General features: G+C 44.1%; 1 long non-coding RNA gene across 1 annotated transcript in view; it reads left to right on the top strand.

Moving 5' to 3' along the window:
• The first annotated feature begins 6,162 nt into the window (after nucleotides 1-6,162).
• Nucleotides 6,163-22,342, top strand: part of LOC128313458 (uncharacterized) — a 31,216-nt gene continuing 15,036 nt past the window's right edge. The window contains exons 1-2 of the long non-coding RNA XR_008294199.1: nucleotides 6,163-6,397; nucleotides 18,138-20,985. This is a non-coding gene — a long non-coding RNA (uncharacterized LOC128313458). The remainder of the gene's footprint in view (nucleotides 6,398-18,137; nucleotides 20,986-22,342) is intronic.

Below are 22,342 nucleotides of genomic sequence, written 5' to 3'. Positions count from 1 at the left end.
CCTCTAGCCCTTCTTCCTGTGACATTCACTTCAAAGTCACAGGACGGTGCTTCCCTTTCTTTGCCGCATCCCTGCAGATAAGGGAATCTGTTTTGCCCAACTGGGAATTCATATTTCAACGGTTCTGGTGGTTGGGATCTCAAAAAGGAACTTGGGGAAGAAAGCCAGCCTTTGCTGAGGGCCTGCTAAGCGTCACGTGCAGACCGTCCCAGGCGCTGGGCTAGACACCTATCACCGGACTCCGGAGCAGACCTAAGGGCCACAGCCTGCTGGTCCCCCTGCTCTGCCCCCGCTATCTTCACATCAACACCCCCTAGCCAAGGGCCGGTACCTCCCACCTCTATCCCACCTCCACCCAGGACCATTCATCAGAGCAGAGGTTTTTCACGAATCTCCACGGAGAGGTTCTTTCTGCTCCTGTGAAATAGCCTGGCCAACAGCAGCAGCAGTAAGTTCTGATGGGGAATGAGCCCCGGAGGGGGGAAAGCCCTGCTGCTTGGGGGCGCTGGAGCAAGGGGGCCCTGTTTTCCTCTCCGCTTCCCCCGCAGCCTGGAGCTGTGGCCCGGTCTGTCCGCCTCTCGTGACAGGAGAGCGCCCCCTGCTGCCCGAGATGCGCCGGTGTCGCCCAGCCCCGAGGCTGGGAGCTCATCTGCACGGAGAAGGGCTGCGTCTGGCGAGCAGGTCATGGGGAGCCGCGCTGCCGCCTGGCGGGACCCACCTCGCGGCTCAGCCTGGACGAAAGAGGATGCCACCCCTCTGTAACGCCGTCTGCCTCCGGCTGCCAGGGGCCTGGACCAGTCCGTCTTGGAGGGCAGTTCTCTAGGGCGCTGTGGTTAAGAATATGGGATCTGGGGGTGCTTGTCTGGCTCAGTAGGTAGAGCACGCGCTCCCGGTTGTAAGTTCGGGCCCCACACTTGGTGTAGAGATTACCTTAAAGTAAAATCTTAAAAAAAAAAAAAAAAAGAAGAATATGGGATCTGGTTCGGAACCCAGCTCCACAATGCCCTGGGCACACAGCTGGGTTTAAATTCTGAAGCTCCGGTTCCCTCATCACTTTACTGAGATAATCGACATTATGTATATCACAGGGATGCTTTAAGGAGAGAATTCGTGTAAAACACACAGTAAGCTTTCAATAATAGTAACTATTATTATTGATCCGGCAGACACCTCCACAAGTCAGGGATAAGACAACAGCAGGCAAGATCTCATGGACCAAAGTCAGGGATTTGTTTTTTCAAAGCATTTTTCATCATTAAATGGAATGGATCTGATCTAGTTCCATGGGCATATTTGAGGGAAACAACTTTGCCTAAAGGGGAAATAAATGCCAGAGACATTCACAGAAGCATCAACCACAAACAATTACTAAACACATCGATCAATGCTCCAAGCTGTGCAATAAAGAAAGGGGGAGAAAAGTTATGTTTGGGGAGAGTCTGACCTGCATTATCAATTTTTACCATTTTGCTGGATTATATCCATTAACCACAAACATGCTGAAACATCTCCCATATATATTTTAAAAAACCAGGGGCGCCTGGGTGGCTCAGTCCGTTAATCGTCCAACTCTTGATCTCAGCTCAGGTCACAATCTTGTAGTTTGTGGGATCGGGCCCACATCATGCCCCCCTTTGGGTGAGCTCAGGCCTAGCTTCGGCCTTCTCTCTTTCTCCCTCTTTCTGCCCCTCCCCTCCTTGTGTTGTTCTCTCTCTCTCTCTCTCAAAATAAATAAACTTTAATAAATTGTTTGAAAGAGCCAACTTGACCCCCATGGCCCCCCACCTAAAATTTCTCGAACTATGCTCAGCAACTCTGCTTCCTCTGCTTCTGTGATCTCTTGAACCCACTCACTCGGTGTTTGTGCCAACAACTTAGGCCACTGTACTGCCCTTGTCCTGGTCGCCAGTGGCCTCCACACAGTGCTTCATTCTCTCAGGCCTCATGACCCTGCTCACTGGCAGTGGTGACATCATTGATGGAGTACTCCTTGCCCCTTGGAACTGTGGTCTTCCTTCCACTTGGCCCTGGTTCTCGTCCTTCCTTTCTGGCCAGTCCTTGTCAGTCACCTTTGGCTGGATGCCCATCTCAGCCTCTGCATGTCGGGACGTCCTAGGCTCTGTGTCCAGGCCTCTGTCTTTCTGCTTCCTCTCCAAGTGACTCCAGCCAGCCCCACGTTTTCACTGCTGTCCCTCCACTTATGAAGCCCACGTTTGTCTCAACCTCCCCTCTCCCTGAACTCCAGACTCGCATGTCCAGCAGTCCCCTCAATGACCCCACTTGGAGATCCTCTCATCATCCAACTTGACGTGTCCAAATGGAGCCCCTGATTTCCTCTCCTCCCTCTTTCTCATCAAATAAATGGAAACTTTATACGCCTTTGCCTCTCTTTCTTTCACACTCTACATCAGTCCATCAGCAGATCCAGTCAACTTTCCCTTCAGGATGTATCCAGGATCTGGCCACTTCTTGAATTCTCCACTGGCACCTCCAGTCCAGGCCATGATCACCCCCTGGCTGGTCTCCCAGCTTCTACCCATGTTCCCCTGCAGAAATTTCCACAAAGAAGCAGAGAGAATCTTTTATAACAAAAACCAAATCATGTCACTCCTTTGCTGAAAACCCTGCAAAAGGTTTCCCTCCTCACTGAGACTAGGATACAATGAGGGGTGCATGGGTGGCTCAGTGGGTTGATCAACTCTTGATTTCAGCTCAGGTCATGATCTCACAGTCGTGAGATCGAGCCCAATATCGGGCTCCGAGCTGAGCATGGAGCCTGCTTAAGATTCTCTCTCTCTCCCTCTGCCCCTCCTCCACTCGTGTTTGCTCTCTCTCTCTCTCTCTCTCTCTCAAAAATTAATTAATTAATTTCAAAAAAGATTTTTCTCTTAAAAAAAAAAAAGAACAGAATAGACTAGAATGGTCAACAGGGCCTTACACAATCTTACCCCAAGCTTCTCCTCCAACTTCATCTCCTACCCCCACATTCACTTCACTCAGGCCACCTGGCCTCCTTGCCATTGCTGCAGCGCAATGAGCATGATACGGCCCCAGGGTCTTTGCACTCACTGTTCTCCCTTCCTGGAGTGCTCTGACCCCAGGCCATCACAGAGCTCTTACCCTCACTTCAGTCTGCCTCGGCTTATCTTAGCAGAGAAGTCTTTCCTGACCACTCTGGATAAGACAGACCCTTTCTTGACCACTCTCTGTGTAAGTAATCTGAAGGTGGCTCCTCCGTGGGGAGGTTAATGCAACAATCCAGGCAACACACGGGTAGCGTGATGGTGGATGTTGCCATGCAATGGACTGGACAGCAGGGAGATCCGAGGGACAATGGGAGGGGAAGGAGAGGTGAGGTCCAGGAAGACTCCCAGATTTGAGGCCTGGATGACTGGATGCCCAGAAAGATCCCCACATCCCTTCCTTCTTTTTCTTCCATGCCTTCAGGCTCCGATTCATCTGATTGCGCCCCCCCTTGCCCCCCCCCCGTTTATTCAGAGACCCAATCTATCAACCTCATCACATATTCCCTCTGTGCCTCAGTTTTCCATAAATTGGGGCAAAAGTAGTCATTTCTGCATAGGCCTATAGTGAGGAGTAAACAGGTAATCCATATAAAGCATTTTGGACGATGTCCGGGACATAAAAATCACTCGAGGAATGTTGGCCGTGGTCATTATCATCACGGCTATCATTGCCATCGTCATCATCAGTGTCATTTATTTCCCAGCCTCCTATCCTGGCCCACTGTGCTCCTTTCTACCTCATGAAGCTATCGCTGTGTTGTGGGGCCTCCTTCCCTAGGCCCGAGTGCACCCTTGTCTTTCCCAGCTTCATTTTCCTAGTGTTTTCAAGACCACCCCACATTACTGCCCCAGAAAAACTTTTTGCCACAAGACTTTAACTTACTCTCAAAGTAAATCGAATTAAAATTGAGGATCCCTCCCTCAGCCCCACATCAGTAATGCATCCACAGCCCCTGTCCCACTCCCGAGGCCAGAACTCACAATACAATCAGGACAGAAACTCCATCCCCCTCGGTCCCTGCCGACCACCTGACGGGCTCCGGCTGAAACCTGCTTGTTTCTTTTTCCTGTCCCTAAATGCTCACAGATGTCTGTCTGTGATGTGCCTTTTCTCTACGATGTGCCTCTCAGAGAAGAGGGAAGATCAGATACTTGTAAATATTTTAATCTCTCTTTTTTCTTTCTCTCTCAGTATCAAAAGAAGCAGGGGGTGGGTGAGAGGGTGTTTTCCTCCTTCCAGGTGGAGTTGAACTTGGCCAAACCTGAAAACAACTTCATTTCCTCTCCTAGGGGGATAGGGATGGTGAATTAGCCACCCTGGGAACTACAGCGAGCTCTTAACCCCTTACTCAGTGCTAATTCCCCCAGGTCCACCAGACTCTGACAAGCATTAGAAGGAACTTGAATGTGGCCACAGGCTAAAATGGGGACCAACATGGGCAGTTGGTTCCTGAATTGTTGTAAGACCTTTAGACAGGTCCCCAGGAAGAAAGGCGGGAATTACAACTGATGGCCTTAGATGAGATTGGGAGAAGAACAAGGGCAGACTGCAAACATTTACTGCTTTGCGTCTTTCAGAAAGAACCAGAACGTTTGAAATAAGAGGGGATATTGTCGCAGGCGTCAGAACATTTAAAGTTTATATCTGGGAAGGAAAATATTTACTCTAGAAAGTGTGGTGCATGGGACAATGTCACTCAAAATTTAAAGACTCAATCAGGACTCCTGTGGGAGTGTAAATTCATGCAAAATCTTTGAAAAGCAAATTGGCTCAGTGAGTCAAGAGCCATAAAAATATCCATCATCTTTGACTCAGAAATCTCACTTCTGGGGTTGGAGCCTAAAACAATTGCTCCAAATACAGAAAAAGATGTTTGCTATGGTGTTGTTTACAATAGCAAAAATAAAACAGTGAAATGGAGACATCCCGTCTGCCCATTTATAGGGGACGAGAGAGAGCAATCAGGCACATCTTCTAAGACCCATCTGGCAGTGTGCCTCTTACGAAGAGCACAGGATAACATGGAAGCATTTACAACAAGGCTGGAAATGGTAGTTACATAGAAATGTATATACACTAGACTTTCAACCACCAGCACAAGACGATGAGGACCGTGAGTTAAAAAAACTAGTGGAATATTGGGCTCCTGGGTGGCTCAGTCAGTTAACTGTCCGACTTCCGCTCAAGTCATGATCTCATGGTTCCTGAGTTCGAACCCCACATTGGGCTCTGGCTGACAGCTCAGAGCCTGGAGCCTGCTTCGGATTCTGTGTCTCCCTGTCTCTCTGCCCCTCCCCCACTTGTGCTCCGTGTCTCTCTCTCTCTCTCAAAAATAAATAAACATTAAAAATTTTTTTCTTTAAAAACTAGTGGAATAAAACAGACAAAATGTATATATGCTTGTGTTTGGGTTGATGGGATCCAAAAAAGCCGTGGCTAGGTTTTTTGGTTTTTGGTTTTGTGTGTGTGTGTGTGTGTGTGTGTGTGTGTATTTTCCAAGAGTTTGTAAATGGAGTGTTTCGTTTTTAAAATGGAAAATAATTATTGGCCTTCAAATTAGAAAACCCATCATGAGTTTTTGTTTTAACATCTACATGAAAAGTTTTACATGGAAATCATTTTTCCAGAATTTTTTTTCATTGTGTCGTTTGGTCTAGTGGTGTTAAAATTCTGCTACTCCAAGCATATTAACACATCTTTGCTCCCACAAAATGCCCACATTCTCTTAGCTTTCACCTCCATACAAGGAGGCTATGGGGAGGGGTGGGGGGGAACAGAAGCAATTATGATATCCACAGCTAAATATAGACTGCTGTTTACACAGGAGGACCCAGAGGAAGTTAAGATAAAATTTTCCACTGGATGACCTCATTTGCCTAAAACACTGAGTTGTCCTGGTCAGATCTTACAGAAGCACCGGCCTTCTGTGCTCTGGGCCAGCAGCCTGCAGAAAAGTGATACGTGGGTACTGCAGAAATAGAGAAGAGGGAGAGTCTGAGCCTGAGAAATCACTCTCCCAGGTCTACATCAGAGGCGGATGAGCTGAGAACAGTAGGCCTGGCTGGGGCCTCAGTGGGAGGGGCCTGGGTGGGGCATCGGTGGGAGGGGCCTGGGTGGGGCCTGATGGGAGGGGCCTGGTGGGGCCTCAGTAACTGCTGAGAAGTCTCCTCCCAGCAGCCCCTTCAAAAAGGAGAAACACCCCTCAGAAAGGACTGGCGCTCACATCTTGAATCCTAAAAACTGTCAGGGAGTAACTAGGTAAGAGACCAGAAGCTCCAATGGTGCCACCTGAGCGCCTACTCTGAGCTCCTGTTTCAAATTGCTGACGCCCTCTGTCAAAGAAGAATCCACGAGTCATCTGGGAGCCTGGGTGAGTAAGCCCCAGGCGGTGAGGATTATTGCTAAAGGACACCTGTTGGCAGCCTGTTTGAGTTGGCCTATAAGTATGGCAGCTCTGTTTGGGAGAATGAAAGGGACTAGTTAACAAATACATAAGGAAGCAAACAAACAGAAAGCGGGCTGTCTTCAAAAGCCACTCACTTTGTCAGAGACACCCCTGGTTTGGTAGCCTCTAGGTGACTTGGAAGGGTCCTGGGTCATTGAGCCCTCTGACTTTCTCCCAACCCCAAAGCCCTCCCATCCTGAATACCCATCCCACCTCTGTCCATGCACCTTTTGTTCAGCCAATCAAACAGCTGGATTTTTTTTAAGTTTATTTATTATTTTGAGAGAGACAGCAAGTGTGAGCAAGGGAGGGACAGAGAGGGTGAGAGAGAATCCCAAGGAGGCCCCACGATGTCAACACAGAGCCCATTGTGGAGCTGGATCCTACCAACCGTGAGATCATGACCTGAGCCAAAATCAAGAGTTGGCTCAACAACTGAGCCACTCAGGCAACCCTGGATTTTTTTAAATAAACTTTTATAAGGAAACATTTTAGAGTATAATAAACCCTATATATCCTTTTCCTAGATTCAATAACTATCAACTCACGGCCAGTCTTGTTTCATCTGCACTCCCATCATTTTCTCCTTCCCCATCAATTATATGGAGCAAATCCAAACATTACATAATTTCTCCCACATGTATATGTGTGTATGTGTGTGTGTGTATGATAAAATATATGATATATATATGATATATATGATATATATATATATATATGATATATCCTTTTAAAATCATTGTCACTATAGGGGGCCTGGATGGCTTAAGCATCCAACTCTCAGTTTCTGCTCAGGTCATGATCCCAGAATCATGGGATTGAGCCTCACACTGTGGTCTGCACTGAGTGTGGAGCCTGCTTAAGATCATCTCTCCCTCGCCCCCCACCCTTCCCCCACTCACTCTCACTCTCTCTCTCTCTAAAGAAGCAAAACAAAACAAAACATTGTCACTATACCATGCTCAACCTGAAAAAAGCTAATAATAACTCCTCAATATGGTCAAATATCCAGGCAAGGTTTAACTTTTCCAGATTATCTCATACATTTTTGTTTGTTTACTAGAATCAGGATCCAAATAAGGTTCTTGTACTTGTGACTGACTGTCGTGTCTCATAACTATCACTTCATATGTCCAAGAAGGTAAAAGAAAATGTGATCATGGTAAGGACGGACATGACAAGTTCAACCCAAGCTGAACTTCTAGACATGAAAAATAAATCTGGGGTGGGCTTACTGCAGAAGAAAACAAGTAATGAGCTTGATGATATAATAACAAAAACAGTCTCGGTGCTCTGTGACATAACATCAAACATATGTTTAACTGGAATTCAAGACGAGGAGAAAGAGAGGGACAAAACAGTTTGAAGAAATAATAGTTAAGATTTTTCCAAATTTTGATGAAACTTATAAATCCACAGATAAGATACAAACCGAAGAACAAGAAACTTGAAGAAAACTACATTGGGCCATAGCATAATCACAATACTTAAAACCAACAATAAAGAAAAATCTTAAAAGCAGCCAGAGGAAAAAAAGACATGTTACATACAGAAGACTGATGATAAGAATGACAACAGACTTTTCATCATAAGCAATGCAAATGAGAAGATAGTGGAGTGGCATCTTTGTTAGGGAAAAAACTAGCAGCCTAAATTTCTACACATGGAGAGAATCTCTCTCAAAAATGAAAACAAAATAAGGACCTTTTCAGACACGTGCAAGCTGAGAGAAGTCATCACCAGCAAACCACTTGTACGATGAAATCTTCAAGTAGGTTTTTCAGGCAGAATGAAAATTACATCAAAAGACAATTTGGAGGCGTGGCTGGTGGCTCAGTTGGTTAAGGATCTGACTCTTGATCTCAGCTCAGCTCATGATTTCGGGGTCATGAGTTCAATCCCCATCTTGGGCTCCATGCTGGGTGTGAAGCCTACGTAAAAAAAAAGAGGGGCGCCTGGGTGGCTCAGTCGGTTGGGCGTCCGACTTCAGCTCAGGTCACGATCTCGCGGTCCGTGAGTTCGAGCCCTGCGTCGGGCTCTGGGCTGATGGCTCAGAGCCTGGAGCCTGCTTCGGATTCTGTGTCTCCTTCTCTCTCTGCCCCTCCCCCGTTCATGCTCTGTCTCTCTCTGTCTCAAAAATAAAGTTGAAAAAAAAATTAAAAAAAAAAAAAGAGAGAGAGAGAAAGAAAAGAAAAGAAAATTTGGATTTACATAAAGGAAGAGCCCCAGAAATAGTAAATAAATGGGTAAACATAAAAGTCTTATTAAATTATTTAAATCTCCTTAAAATGTAATTGATAGTTTAAAGTAAATGTATAGAAGTTCAAATGTATGACAACAATAGCACAAAGGCCAGGAGGGGAGAAACAGAAGGCTTGTGGTATAAGGTTCTCACACCATATGTGAAGTAGAACAATATTTCTTGAAGACAGACTGTGATAAGTTACACGTCTACATTATAAATCCTAACGCAACCACTAAAGAAGTTCAGCTAATAAGTAAATAAAGGTGATAAAATGAAATCATAAAAAGAATACAAAAGAAAAAAGAGGAGGGGCAAAGGAACAAAGAACAGTAGGCACAAATACAAAACAAATAGCAAAATGGTATTTTGAAATCTAACCGCATGAATAGGTACCCCAACCAAAAGGCAGAGATTGTCAGATTGGAGAAGAAAGCAAGACACAGCAGCATGCTCTCTACAAGGAATCCACGTTAAATGTGAAGAACATGGGATGCCTGGGTGGCTTGGTCGGTTAAGCATCCAACTCTTGATCTTGGCTCCGGTCGTGATCTCATGGTTTGTGAGTTTGAGCCCCGTGTCGGGCTCTGTGCTGGCTGCACAGGGATTCTGTCTCTCCCTCTCTCTGCCCTTCCCCCACTCATGTGTGCTCTCTCTCTCTCAAAATTAAGTAAATAAATAAATAAATAAATAAATAAATAAAACAAATGGGTTAGGACACCTGGGTGGCTCAGTTGCTTGAACATCTGACTTGAGCTCAGGTCATGATCTCACGTTTCATGAGTTTGAACCTTGCATTGGGCTCTCTGCTGTCAGCGCAGGGCCCACTTCAGATCCTCTGTCTCTCTCTCTCTCTTTCTCTCACTCTCTCTCTCTGTGCCCCTCCCCCACTGGTGCTCTCTCTCCCTCTCTCAAAAATAAATAAACATTAAACATTCTTTAAAGAACAAATGGGTCAGAAGTAAAAGCATGGAAAAAGATATATCTTAGCAACGCTAAGCAAAAGAACGCAGGAGTTGCTATAAAATGTCAGACACATTTTAGAGCAGGAATGTTACCAGGGGTAAGGGTCATTTCATCATAAGAAAGGGGTAAATGCATAATCATAAATAGTGGCACAGCTAACAACAGAGCTTCAAAATACACAGAGCATCCTGCCATTATTGACAGACAACATAATTGGGTACATAGAAACCCCAAACATGTAGAGAAGAACTATTAGCATGAATAAGTAATTTACCAAAGTCGCTGGCTATATAGTCAATAAAGGATCTCTTCCATTTTAGCCATTCTGGTGGGTGTGTAGCAATATCACATTGTAGTTTAATTTATATTTCCAGGACGACATCTTAATATACTTAGTGACTATTGCAATTTTCTTTTGTAATGTATCAGTACAAGTCTTTTGCTTATTTTTCTATTGGGTTGCCTGCCTGTTTCCTGTACTGATTTGTAGGAGTGCCTTATATATTCTGTATATGACTCCTTTGACAGCTTACCTATGACAAATACTCTCTTCCACTGTCTGTGGCTTGCCTTTTCACTTTTGTTCCAGTTGTAAATTTACTACCTTTGTGATTGCTTTGCTCTGCTTTGTGATTCTGCAACCGGACTCTGAAGATGGTATTTCTCCTTTGCCAGCTGGCTTAATGATATGGTTTGTCAGCAGGAGATACCGGAGGCTCACTGCAAGGCTGGAAGACGAAGAGTTGCTTTTTTTCTTCTGCTGTTACAGTTTTGCATGGAACGCCAAAGGGAGCAGCGTGCAGAGGCCCTGGCTTGTTTACCACAGTGACGAGGACTTTCCAGCCATTCCCTTTATTACTGCAGTAGCGGACAGGGTGTTCTCGAAGCAGCCATGCCTCACCACCCCACCCCCAGCCCCCCCGCCTCCAGAGATCTGAATCTTAGCCTTACAGGGCTCTCCTTCTAAGTTTTGTGGGTTTTTTTTAAGGTTTTATTTTTAAATAATCTCTATACCCAGTGTGGGGCTTGAACCCACAACCCCAACACCGAGAGTCACACACTGGCCTGACTAGGCCAGCTAGGTGCCCCTAGGTTTTTAAGCTCCTTCCTTGTTCACTTTTCTGCAATTACCACCTTTATTATATCTTGGCACTTTCCTTTACCTTTTTAAACACTAAGTCACCTTCCTTTTCTTTATATTGTATTTCTTTATCTTAAATGTCCCTGCTCGTATTATTGGTATAATTTCTGTCTCCTGACTGGGTTCTGACTTACACTCTCTTGATAGTGGCAGTTAGTGGAAAGAACGTGCTAATTCTTAACATGCTTTGACAGCTTCGCTGAGAATCAATTGGTCCAATATGTGTTGGTCTGGTTCTGGGCTTTCTCTTTTGTTCCACTGATGTATATAGTTACCTTCACACCAGTACCACACTGTCTTGATTACTGTAGCTGTCTAATAAGGTCTTGAAATCAGGTAGTATAAGTTTTCCAATTTCGCTCTTTTCCCCTGTTGTTTTGGCTCTGCTAGGTCATTTGGATTTTCATGTAAATTTGAGAAATGGCTTGCCTGTTTCAATAAAAATGTCTTCTGGTATTTTAATTGGAATTGTGTTGAATCTCTGGGTCAGTCTAGGTTGAACTGACATCTTTTTTTTTTTTTTTTTTTTAAGTAGGCTCCACACCCAACATGGGGCTTGAACTTACGACCCGGTAATCGAGAGTCGCATGCTCTGCTGACTGAGCCAGCCAGGCGCACCAAACTGACATCTTAGCACTATTGAGTCTTCTGATCCATGAACATTGTGTTAGTGTGCTCAGGCTGCCATAACAAAATAGCACAGATGGGGTGGCTTAAACAACAGAAATTTATTTCTCACAGTTCTGGAGGCTGCAAAGCCCCAAATCAAGGTGCCGGCAAAGCAGGTTTCATTCTGAGGCTTCTTCTCTTAGCTTGCAAGCTGCTACGGCTCCCGGTGCTCACGTGACTCCTTTGTGTGCACACAGGAGAGAAGGTAAGAGGGAGACACAGAAAGAGAGCTCTCTGGTGTCTCTGCACATAGGGACACTAATCCTATCAGATCAGGTCTCCACCCTCTTGACCTCATTTAATTTTAGCTACTTCCTAAGAGGCCCCACCCACAAATACAGCAGCATTGAGAGTTAGGGCTTCAACACACCAATGGGGGGTGAGGGGTGAAGTACACAATTCAGTCCATAGCAAACATCATATACCTTCCATAATTTCAGTCTTCTTTGATCTCAGCCATTTAAAAATCTTTTCTGTGTGTTGCATGGTTTCATCAAATATACCTCCATATATATAATATTTTAATGCTATTATTGGTGATGTTTTTAAGGATTTCAGTTTCCAGTTGTTTATTGCTAGTGTAGAGAAACAGAATTGATTTTTGGTCATAATAGGCCTTGTATCCTGAAACTTCTAAACACACTTCTCAGTTCTCATAGCTTTCCTTAGGATTTTCTACTTAAAAAAAAAAAACATGTCATCTGTGAACAAAGATGGCTTTGTTTCTACTTTTCTGTTTACATGTTTTTCCTTTTGTTTGTTGGTTGGTTTTGCCTTATTGTACCTGCTAGAATCTCCAGTTGTGATGTGGTGAGAGCATTCACTTGCCTTTTTTCCCCAGTCTTGGGGAAGAAATATTCAAATTTCACCATTAAATATGATGTTAGCTGTTGGGTTTTTCTTTCTTTCTTTCTTTCTTTTTTTTAAGATTTATTTAGAGACAGAGAGAGAATGAGAGAGTGCGTGCAGGCAAGCTGGGGAGGCGCAGAGAGAGAGGGAGACAGAGAATCCCGAGCCGGCTCTGTGCCTCCAGTGAAGAGCCCAAGGCAGGGCTCCATCCCACACACCATGAGACCATGACCTGAGCAGAAATCAAGAGTCGGACGCTTAACCAACTGAGACAGCCAGGTGCCCCAGCTGTAGGCTTTTCTTAGGTGACTTTCATCAAGCTGAGGAAGTTTCCTTCTATTCATTTCCTCCTGAGAGTACCTATCATAAAGAGGGAAATTCTGTCAAATACATTTCTCTATTAAGATGACCATGTAGCTTTTTTTCTTCACTCTATTAGTAAAATTGATTATGCTGATTGATTTTTGAATATGAAACCAACCATGCTTTCCTGGAGTTAGCCCCACTAGGACATGATGCATTATCCTTTTTACATATTTCTGGATTTGATTTCTTAAAGTTTTGTTAAGAATTTTTGCATTTGTGTTCATGAGGAATGCTATTCTATGGTTTTCTTTCCTTATAATGTCTTTGGTTTGGGTATCAGGTGATACTGCCTTCGTAAAGTGAGTTGTGAAGTCTTCTCTATTTTTGGAAAACGTTTGTGTAAGATTGGTATTATTTCTTCCTTACCGTTTGATAAAATTCACCAATGGTGTCATGTGGGCCTTGAGTTTTTTTTTGTTTTTTTTAATGTTTATTTATTTATTTTGGGGGGGGGGAGAGAATCCCAATCAGGCCCCATGCTCAGTGCAGAGCCTGATATGGGGCTTAATCTCATGACCATGAGATCACGACCTGAGGACCTGAGACGAAATCAAAAGTTGGATACTTAACTGACTGAGTGACCCAAGCACCCCCTTGAGTTTTCTTTATAAGAAGGCTTTTAAAATTATAAATTTAACTTCTTTAATAAAAATAAGGTTATTTGGGTTTTCTATTTCTTTTTGAGTCAGGTCTGGTAATTTGCCTCTGGGGATATTTGTAAATCTCTTAAGTTGTTGAATTCGTTGGCATAAAGTTGTTTATATTATTTCCTTAATATTTCTTTAATGTCTGCAGGCTATATAGTGGTATCTCCTCTTTTATTCTTGATATTGGTAATTTGGTTCGTCTTCATTTTTTTCTTGATCATCCTAACTATGGGTTTATCACTTTTATTCATTATTTTTTAAAACAGCTTTTGTTTCCACTAATTCTCTCTACTGTTTGTTTTCTATTGCATTTATTTCTGCACTAATCTTTATAATCTCTTCCTTTTATTATTTTGAGTATATTTCACTTTTCTGTTTCTTCCTAAAGTGGAGACTTACGTCATTCATTTTAAATCTTTCTACTTTTCTAATGTAAGCATTTAAAGCTCTAAATGTTTCTCTAAGCTTTGTTTTAGTTGCATTTCTGATAGTCTGATATGTTGCTTTCATTATCACCCACTTCAAAATATTTGTGATTTCTTCTTTGACTCAAGGATTATATCGTTCGTTGTTGCTTAATTATCAGATATTAGGATGATATTTTATTTTATTTTACTTTATTTTAAGATTTTTCTTCTTTAAGTAATCTCAACACCCAACATGGGGCTTGACGTCACAACACTGAGATCAAGAGTCACACACTCCACGAATTGAGCCAGCCAGCCTCCCCTAGGGCGATATTTTAGATACTTCCTTATTATCGAAATCTATGTTAATCCTACTGTGCTCAGAGGACATATTCTATATTATGTCAATTCCTTTAGTTATTGATTCTTGATTTATTGCTTAGTATATGGTTTATCTCTGTGAAGGTCCCTGTGCAGTTGAAAAGAAGATCTGTTCTGCCATTGTTCAGGATAATGTTCTACAAATACCAATTAGGTTGATTTGGTTGCCAGTGTTCTTCAGATTTCTAGAGCCTTACTGATTTTCTGTGTTTTTTCTATCAACTACTGATCATTGCCATTCATCAGTTCTATAAGTTTTTGATTCATGTATTTCGGGACTCTGTTAACTAGATGCATTCAGATTTAGAGTTGTTAATGCCATCTGTATTTAAGCTATGTTTACCCCATATGGCTGAAGCAAAAAACCAAAGACACCAACCAAAAATACCTGTGACTGCTTTTTTTCATAAATTCCGATTTTTAAATAAGTAGTAATAGAGATGAACAAAAACAGAAGAATAAAAATCAAGCACAGTGCTACCTCTAGAGAGATAAGCAGCATCGCCATTGTAGAGTATCTTTCAAAATGCTTTCCATGAATGTTGTAACATCCTTTTATAACCGAATAATCACAAACATTTTTATGTCATTATTATTAAACATTATTTTTAGTGGCCATGTAATATTCCATTGTGTGAATAACCATAATAAAATTAACTTCACATCACATTTACGTTTATCTTTTTAAATTTTTAATCTTAGAGGTATCCATTCATTGGAATCTTCCTTTTCAACTTTTCCCCTGTGTTCTAGTACCTTTCCTCTCAGTTTAGGGTAAACCTTTCCTAATACAGTCCCCAGGTGGAGCCCTGTGGTCTGCCCCTGGAGCTATTCCTCCAAATAACAGCCATCCGTTCCATGTTCTCCTGAAATGTTTGTTCAACACACTTTGCGTCCACCTAAGTGTACTGTCATCTTTCCTCTCCAACACCATTCTGTGGGAAGCTAATTCATTTCCCTGATTTCTTGTTAAGGTTGAGCCCTTAGAGAGCCGTTTGTACACCACACTTCGTATTTGCAATGCACTCCATTGAAACCGCTCCTGGCTCCTCTGGGATCCCTTTCACCAGCTCCCCATGCCCACTGCCCACTCTGGGTACTTTGCTCCTAACAGCTTCCACTGATGACTTTCAGAGAATTGACCTTGGGCACCAGAGCTGCTTCACTCTGGGAATTTCACACTTTCCCCTCAGCAGCCTATACCCAATAACTAACTGACTGATTTGAGAGCATAAACACGTGGCAATTTTGATTCTAGGTGGTAGAGTTCTGAAGAGTAATCTGTGCTCCACAGCTCGGGCTGAGTCTGGGATGGGAAATCTCACCTTCGCTTGGTTTCTTCTGTTCCCCATCCTGCCTCTCTCATTCCCTTACAGATTTCTTCTGACAGTGGACTTAAAATCACTGGCACCCGCATCTTTGACCCAGGCTCTTCTTTTGCTAGAACGCCACCTTAAGACAGCATCCAGACACCACCTGAGGCATCAATCAGAGGAGGCTTCTCCCCAACTCTCACCCACACGATCCAAAAACCCAAGGAAAGTGGTGTGTCTAACTTCAAAACAACCTGACATCTGAACATCTATGCTTGCACTAAAAGAATAATAGGTGTTTTTATTCACCTTACAAAAGACTTCACAATAGGGTTCTAAATACAGGGAACTCCACTTGCGCGCTCAAAATGAAATTACAAAATGTTACCCAAAAACTTGACCCAGAGCAACTTTTCCAGAAATAATTATCCTATATAAAGCAGTGCCCTGTATAGCAGCCCAATAATTGAGGCTTTGAAATCCCTCTCGGGGGAAAGTGGCTTTCTCCAGGGGCCCCCTGGTAAGTTTCTGACTCTTCTCCTCCGCTCCCTCCCTCATCCCCTGCAGGGAGTTGCCATGGTGACCGTGGGACGTTGACCTCTGGAGTAGCTCAGACTCCGAAGAAAGGGTTTCCTCCGGCCTGCGGGGCCTGGAAGCGGGGAACCGAGATGCAAATGGCATTCTCCTTGGTCAATCGGGCAGATGGGCAGATATTCGACTAGTTTAGGCTCGGAGCCTTGAGCAAAGTACCCAAACCACTTCAGATGCGGGGGAGCTGACACGGGGCTCTCCCTGCTGCTCCCGAGAAGAAGCGTTAACAAAACACCTCGCCCTGAGCCCCATTCAGACAGACGCCCGCACGCAAAGAAAGGCCTTCCTCAGGGAGGCGGGTTCGGGCTGAATGGCTCTAATTAATTTATTATTGGAGTTCACGGATATAAAGAGAGGGTCACTACAAATGTAAATGACGCTGTTTTTATCCCAGGATCTAAGGCACTTAACCAAGGAAGTGAAAGCTATCTCACATTTGTTTAATTAGCTCATTTGAATAGAAGACAGGCCAGGGAGGGACAAAAGGCCTGAACTCAGGAACTTGCCCTTGCGAATCATTCCTCACCCCCTTAAATGGTAGGCCCCCCGCTGAGCTCCTTCCACAGTACTTTGTAAAAAAATGTTATTAATGTTTGCAATTATAAAAATAGTTGGTGCTCACCGTCACAAGTCAAACAATACAAAATTTATTGTAAGTTACTTGTCTCCCCTCCGATTGCAGTCAGTGGAGGTAATCAGTGTTAACATCCGGAAGTATATATAGTCTTCCATAGCTTTCTTTGCGATCACTTCAGCGTGCATAACCACTCCCTTTGATGGCCTCCCCCTCTGCCTACCTGCTGCAGCATTGCTCTCACTAAGGTGATCTCATGGCATCCTGGAGATTTCTCCACATCAACATATACGGATCTAATTAACTCTTCAGTGCCTCCATAATAGTCTATAAGTACTACAACTTATGTAATGATTGTTGATATAATTTTATCTAATTTTTGCTCCATGTTTGCTACCCCATCTTTCAAGATTCACCTCCTTCCCTCACCGGGAAAGGGAAAATACCAAAGTGAACAAATAGGGGATTAGAGGTCATTGAGCTAATTACTTGAGAGTCTGCCCTCCAAGATAAAAAGTATAAAACAGGGGCGCCTGGGTAGCTCAGTTGGTTAAGCATCCAACTTGGGCTCAGGTCATGATCTTGCTGTTCGTGAGCCCGAGTCCCGCTTCGGGCTCCGTGAGGACAGGATGGAGCCTGCCTGGGATTCTTTCTCTCTCCCTGTCTCTCTTCCCCTTGCTCACTCGCGCCCTCTCTCTCTCAAGTAAATAAGTAAGTAAGTAAATAAATAAATAAATAAATACAATAATTTCTCCAACATTCTGCTGTTGATGGACAATTCTTTTTTTTTCTTTTACATAAACCAGTATCTATATTGCAACTGTTCTACGATCATGATCATGGCATTCAAAAAAAGACATGAGAAATTAATTCATGTAAATGATGCCTCTGTTTGATGGACAATTCTGATTATACACAGCTTTTGCTACTATAAATAGGGTCAATCTTTTGTGTGCATGTATATATATCTTAGTGTATATATACATATTTATGTCTTATTATATGTTGTATATATCTTTTATTTCTTCACACTGATGCTATTATTTCTGTAAAATACATTCTCAAAATTGGAGCCAAATGATGTGCTCATTTTTACTTCTAAAAGTCACCTTGAGATTACTTTTTCAAAAAGGTTTAACAATTCACATTGCAGTCTGTTTACCCACGCACTTGACAACACAGAATGTTATCAATCTTTAATTTCTGCCAATCTGATGAGTGAAACTGGTACTAATTGTTGTTTTGTTTTGCGTTTCCCTGACTACAAATAGAGTTGCATGTCTTTTCATATGCTTGTGGATCATCTGTATTCTCTCATCTGTTGAATACCTGTTCATATCCTTTGTCCATTTTTTTTTAAGTTTTGCCTTTTCCTTATCAGGTTATACTTTCACAATATTATGTATTGTCTGTCACAGGTATTATCATTGTTAGTTTTTTGACTCAGTAGGACTCCATCATTTCTGTCCATTCTCTGTCGATTTCACTTGTGAATACCAGCTTTCACTGTTTTTTCCAGGTTTAATGGACAAAGGTGAAGGGCTGGGGAAAATCACACCATGACTATAGAACAGAACAGAGAGGAGGTTCAAGTGATACTTAATCAGGATGTCTGGAAAACCAGGAGGATGGGAAAACCAAATTAACAGAATTTAGCATCTATAATACTCTTATATCAGGCAGAGAGAGGTGAGTAGCTTTTCCAGAATTCAGTCAATCTCTTTGTTCTGCTTTTCTTTAAGATTTTATTTTTAAATAATCTCTGTACCCAATGTGGGGCTCAAACTTACAACCCTGAGATCAAGAGTCGCATGTGCTACCAACTGAGTCAGGCCGGTGAGCTGCCCCTCTTTGTTCTGTTTTTAATTCCCTCTTGGAATAGAGTCCTTCTCCCACATCCTTTATCTAGCTCACTCCTACTCATTTCTCAAAACTCACCTCAAACATCACCTCCTCTGAAAAGCCTTCCTTGATCCACCCACCAGCTGACCTAGATGCCCCTCCTATGTGTAGTTCTATTCTAGCTCTTGTCACATCATATCATAACCCACTCGTCAGCTTGTCAGTCCCCCGCCTCCAGACTGATAGTCTTAGAGCAGGACTCGCAGGGCTGCCTGGGGGCTCAGTGGGCTAAGCGTCTGACTCTTGACTTCGGCTCAGGTCATGATCTTGTAGTTTGTGAGTTTGAGACCACATTGGGCTCTACACTGACAGTGCAGAGCCTGCTTTGGATTTTCTGTTTTCCTCTCTCTCTCTGCCCCTTCCTTGCTCATGCTCTCTCTATGTGTCAAAAATAAATAAACATTAAGAAAAAAAAAATAGAGCAGGACTCCCTTTGGAGCACATGTCCATTCCCAGGGTCCAGCACCTTCGTGAGTTCTCTGTTTGTTCAGCTAGCTTAAACCAATTTGGCAAACTTTTCCTTGGCACCACAATGTCAGGTGCCGTGGGGGTGATGGAAGAATTATAACACATGACCCCTGATATCAGAGTGATTAAAATCTAGCTGAGGCATAATGACACGCTAAAATGGAGATAGTTGTGCCTGAGAGCAATTACACTTCAGGCGTGTATCATGTAATTGAGAATATAAATGCGATAGAAGCCCTGGGTGAGGGCGTACATGGAAGTCATGGAGGATGTGGAATTTGATCTGGACTGTGAGGGTGGGTAGGATTTGGGCGGGGAGTCAGAAGAAACCAGGGCAGCAAGGTAGGGGCAGCAATGGGCAAAGGTGTGGGACTGGGAAAGAGCATGTGGTCCTTATGTGACAGCAGGGAGGTTCGAGTGACCGGAGCAGAGAGCTTTTGCAAGGAGGAGGAGGAAATCCGTGTTGGACAGCATCTGGCTTCGGCAAGGAATTTCTGGATTACTTAGGAATGTGCGTGCTGCCTCCCCAGATCTTGTGGACTGATTATGGCACTCTGCCATATACTCTAAAGACAGGTTCACATGTCTCTATCACTAAATTGTGAGCTCCTAGTCCAGAGTGTGGGTTGCAGAATAATGTCCTCCACACACACACACACACACACACACACACACACACACACAAAGATGCCTGTATCCGAATCTCCAGAGCCTGTAACTATTCTGCATTATGTGGCAAAGGGGAATTAAGGCTGCTAGTCAGCTGACCTAAAACCAGATTATCCTGGATTATCTGGGTGGTCCAACATAATCACATGGGTCCTTACAAATGGAACAGAGAGGCAGAAGGAAGTCGGAGGGAGCTGTGACCGCTGAGGAAGGTCAGAGTGACACAATGTGAGGAGGATTCAGCTCACAGTTGCTGGCTGTGGAGTGAAGGAGGGAGTGAAGGAGGGAGCCAACAAGCCTAGGATCACAGGCAGGCTCTAAGCGCTGGAAAGGGCAAGGACACAGATTCTCCCTTAAAGCCTCCGGAGAGGGAAAGAGCCGTGCAGGCATCTTGATTTTACCCCAGGGAGACCCGTTTCAGACTTCTGATGTACAGGACTGTAAGATAATAAATATGTATTGTTTAAGCCACTAAGTTAGATGTACTTTGTTACAGTAGCAATAGGAAAACGGACACAGGACGGACCATGTCTCGGTCGAATTTGCATCCACACATAACTCAGCTGCCTCTATTCCGGTGCTCAGTAAATGCTTACTTAATGCAACTGCATAAAGAACCACTGACTCAACATCCCTCCCCGAGAACATAAAGCAAACTCTAGCAACATCCATGGCGTAGAGCCACGTGCTTCGGGTCAGTTTGCTCTCGGCACAGATTTTGTTTTTGCTATTATAAAATAACATCAGAGCAAGCATCATCCTTCTGTTTTTGAAGCAATTTGCTTATCCTAAGCAGATTTCCTGGGTCAAAGATGATGGACAATTTTTACGGCTCTTGACCCATTTAACCCAACTTAACTTTCCAGAGAGTTAGAGCTAATCGGCGCCCTTGCTTGTAATCAAGCACCACCGTGTACCCACCACTGGGCCCAGCAGGGCCCTCAGGCACGGCCTCCTCCCTGCACATTAAAGTTTTTTCTGCTTTGATATCAGCTGTACAAGCTTTGGTCCCGGGACTCACTGGGGGCCTCCCACCCTGAGCAGACACCCTGGACATTTTGCTGTGGTGGCCTTCCTGGTGGCAAGAGCGACTTCTCCACAGCCGTGAGGAACATTCCTTAGGGATAATGCTGGTCTGGGAGGGAGCAACCTGACAGATCCCTAGTTTATTTTTAGTCAGCAATTACAATGAGACTTTTTTTTTTTTAAGAGTTGCAAGAACTGATCTGCCTATGTTCAGGAAGCTGGTAATTTTCCAGTGTCCCCAAAGACGGGGCCTGAGAATTGGAGCTGACTGGCCCCAGAGGGAAAAGCTGGTTGCTTTAAAGGTCTGATCCTTTTCTCCCCTTTGCAACATGGTGGGTGGGATGGTTTGTTTTGTTTTGTTTTGTTTGTTTGTTTGTTTGTTTTGGTTTTGCTTTTGTTTTTAATGGAATCTTTTGTTTACTATGCTAATAAGAGCATCATGGAAGCAAGAACAATATTTAGTCATTTTCCATCTGCTTTCAGCCCATAGGGCACAGACCTGCAGGCTTCATCTTCCCTTAGGAAGATGTATTTCTGTACATCTTCCCTTAGGATGATCTCTGTCTTCCCACTTGAGGAGAAAAAAATCACTTTGTCACTCACAAAAGTCTTACTGTGCTTGGGTATGGGGGATGCTGTTCAAAGCATGGGGAGGCAACCAGGCGGGGTTGGGGCTAACAGGACCTTCCAAAGCGTTGGGAATCGGAGGCTCCCGGGGAAAATGGGCAGTTCGGGTCTCAGGCTCTCTGAGTGGGCAGGCAGTCGGCTGGCTCTTCCCTCCCTTTTCTCTTTGGCCTCTGTTCTTTTCCCACCGGCCAGCCTCTACCTCTGATATGTCCATATGATACAAAGCCAGAGAAGCCTAGCCTTTAGGAGGCCAGAGGAATGTCCTGCCGCACCAGAGGCACATTCTGGGACTCCGTCAGGCCCAAAGGTACCTTGGTTTTGCCTGCGCGAGCCTGATCTGAAAAAGGAAAAAAGCCTTTGGACTCTAGAGATCTTCACTGTTGTCCTGCTCCTTCTCAGACTTCCCTCATGACTTCCAGTCTCCAGTCCCCAGGGCCCCAGGGTCCCTCTCGGTGAAATGGCCAAACAATCTCGCTTCCCAGGGAGCGAGCACACGGTGTGCCTTGGGAGAAAAGAGCAACAAATATTTATAAATCCATCACCGAGGTGGCAGCTGAAACAGCTGACAGAGCACAGCCCAACCCAGTCAGGCCCCGGACCTCCACAGGGCCTGTTTCTTCCTGCTGCCTCCCACCCACACCCTGACAGAGCAGGGCTGACCTCCAGCCTCTCGGTGGGGCCCCAGGCGACTTCCCAGCCCGTGAATTTCCTTTGGCACTTTGAGGCTCCCCCAGGAGGATTCATGAGACCGCAGCAGGAAATGAGGAACAGAGTTTTAAATCAGAAGGGGAAGCAATGTCTTTGTGTCAGATAAGTGGCCTGGATCCAGGGCTGAGAGACTGTGGCGCATTTCTCTTCACAGACAGCGGGTGCTCTTCTAGATGTGGTTATGGCAACAAAATAAATGATGGATAATTGCTTTTGTGACAACTTGCCAATTAAATTAGACTCAGCAGAATAACATAATGACAATTTGTTATGCTCCGGTGGGCACTAACATACCAATCATAATTAAATGCTATGACTGAAATA

The sequence above is a fragment of the Acinonyx jubatus genome, chromosome E1, assembly GCF_027475565.1.
Source record: "Acinonyx jubatus isolate Ajub_Pintada_27869175 chromosome E1, VMU_Ajub_asm_v1.0, whole genome shotgun sequence".
Taxonomy (NCBI): Eukaryota; Metazoa; Chordata; class Mammalia; order Carnivora; family Felidae; genus Acinonyx; species Acinonyx jubatus.
Note: the sequence above shows the minus strand (reverse complement) of the source record. Positions and strands in the feature narration are given on the sequence as shown.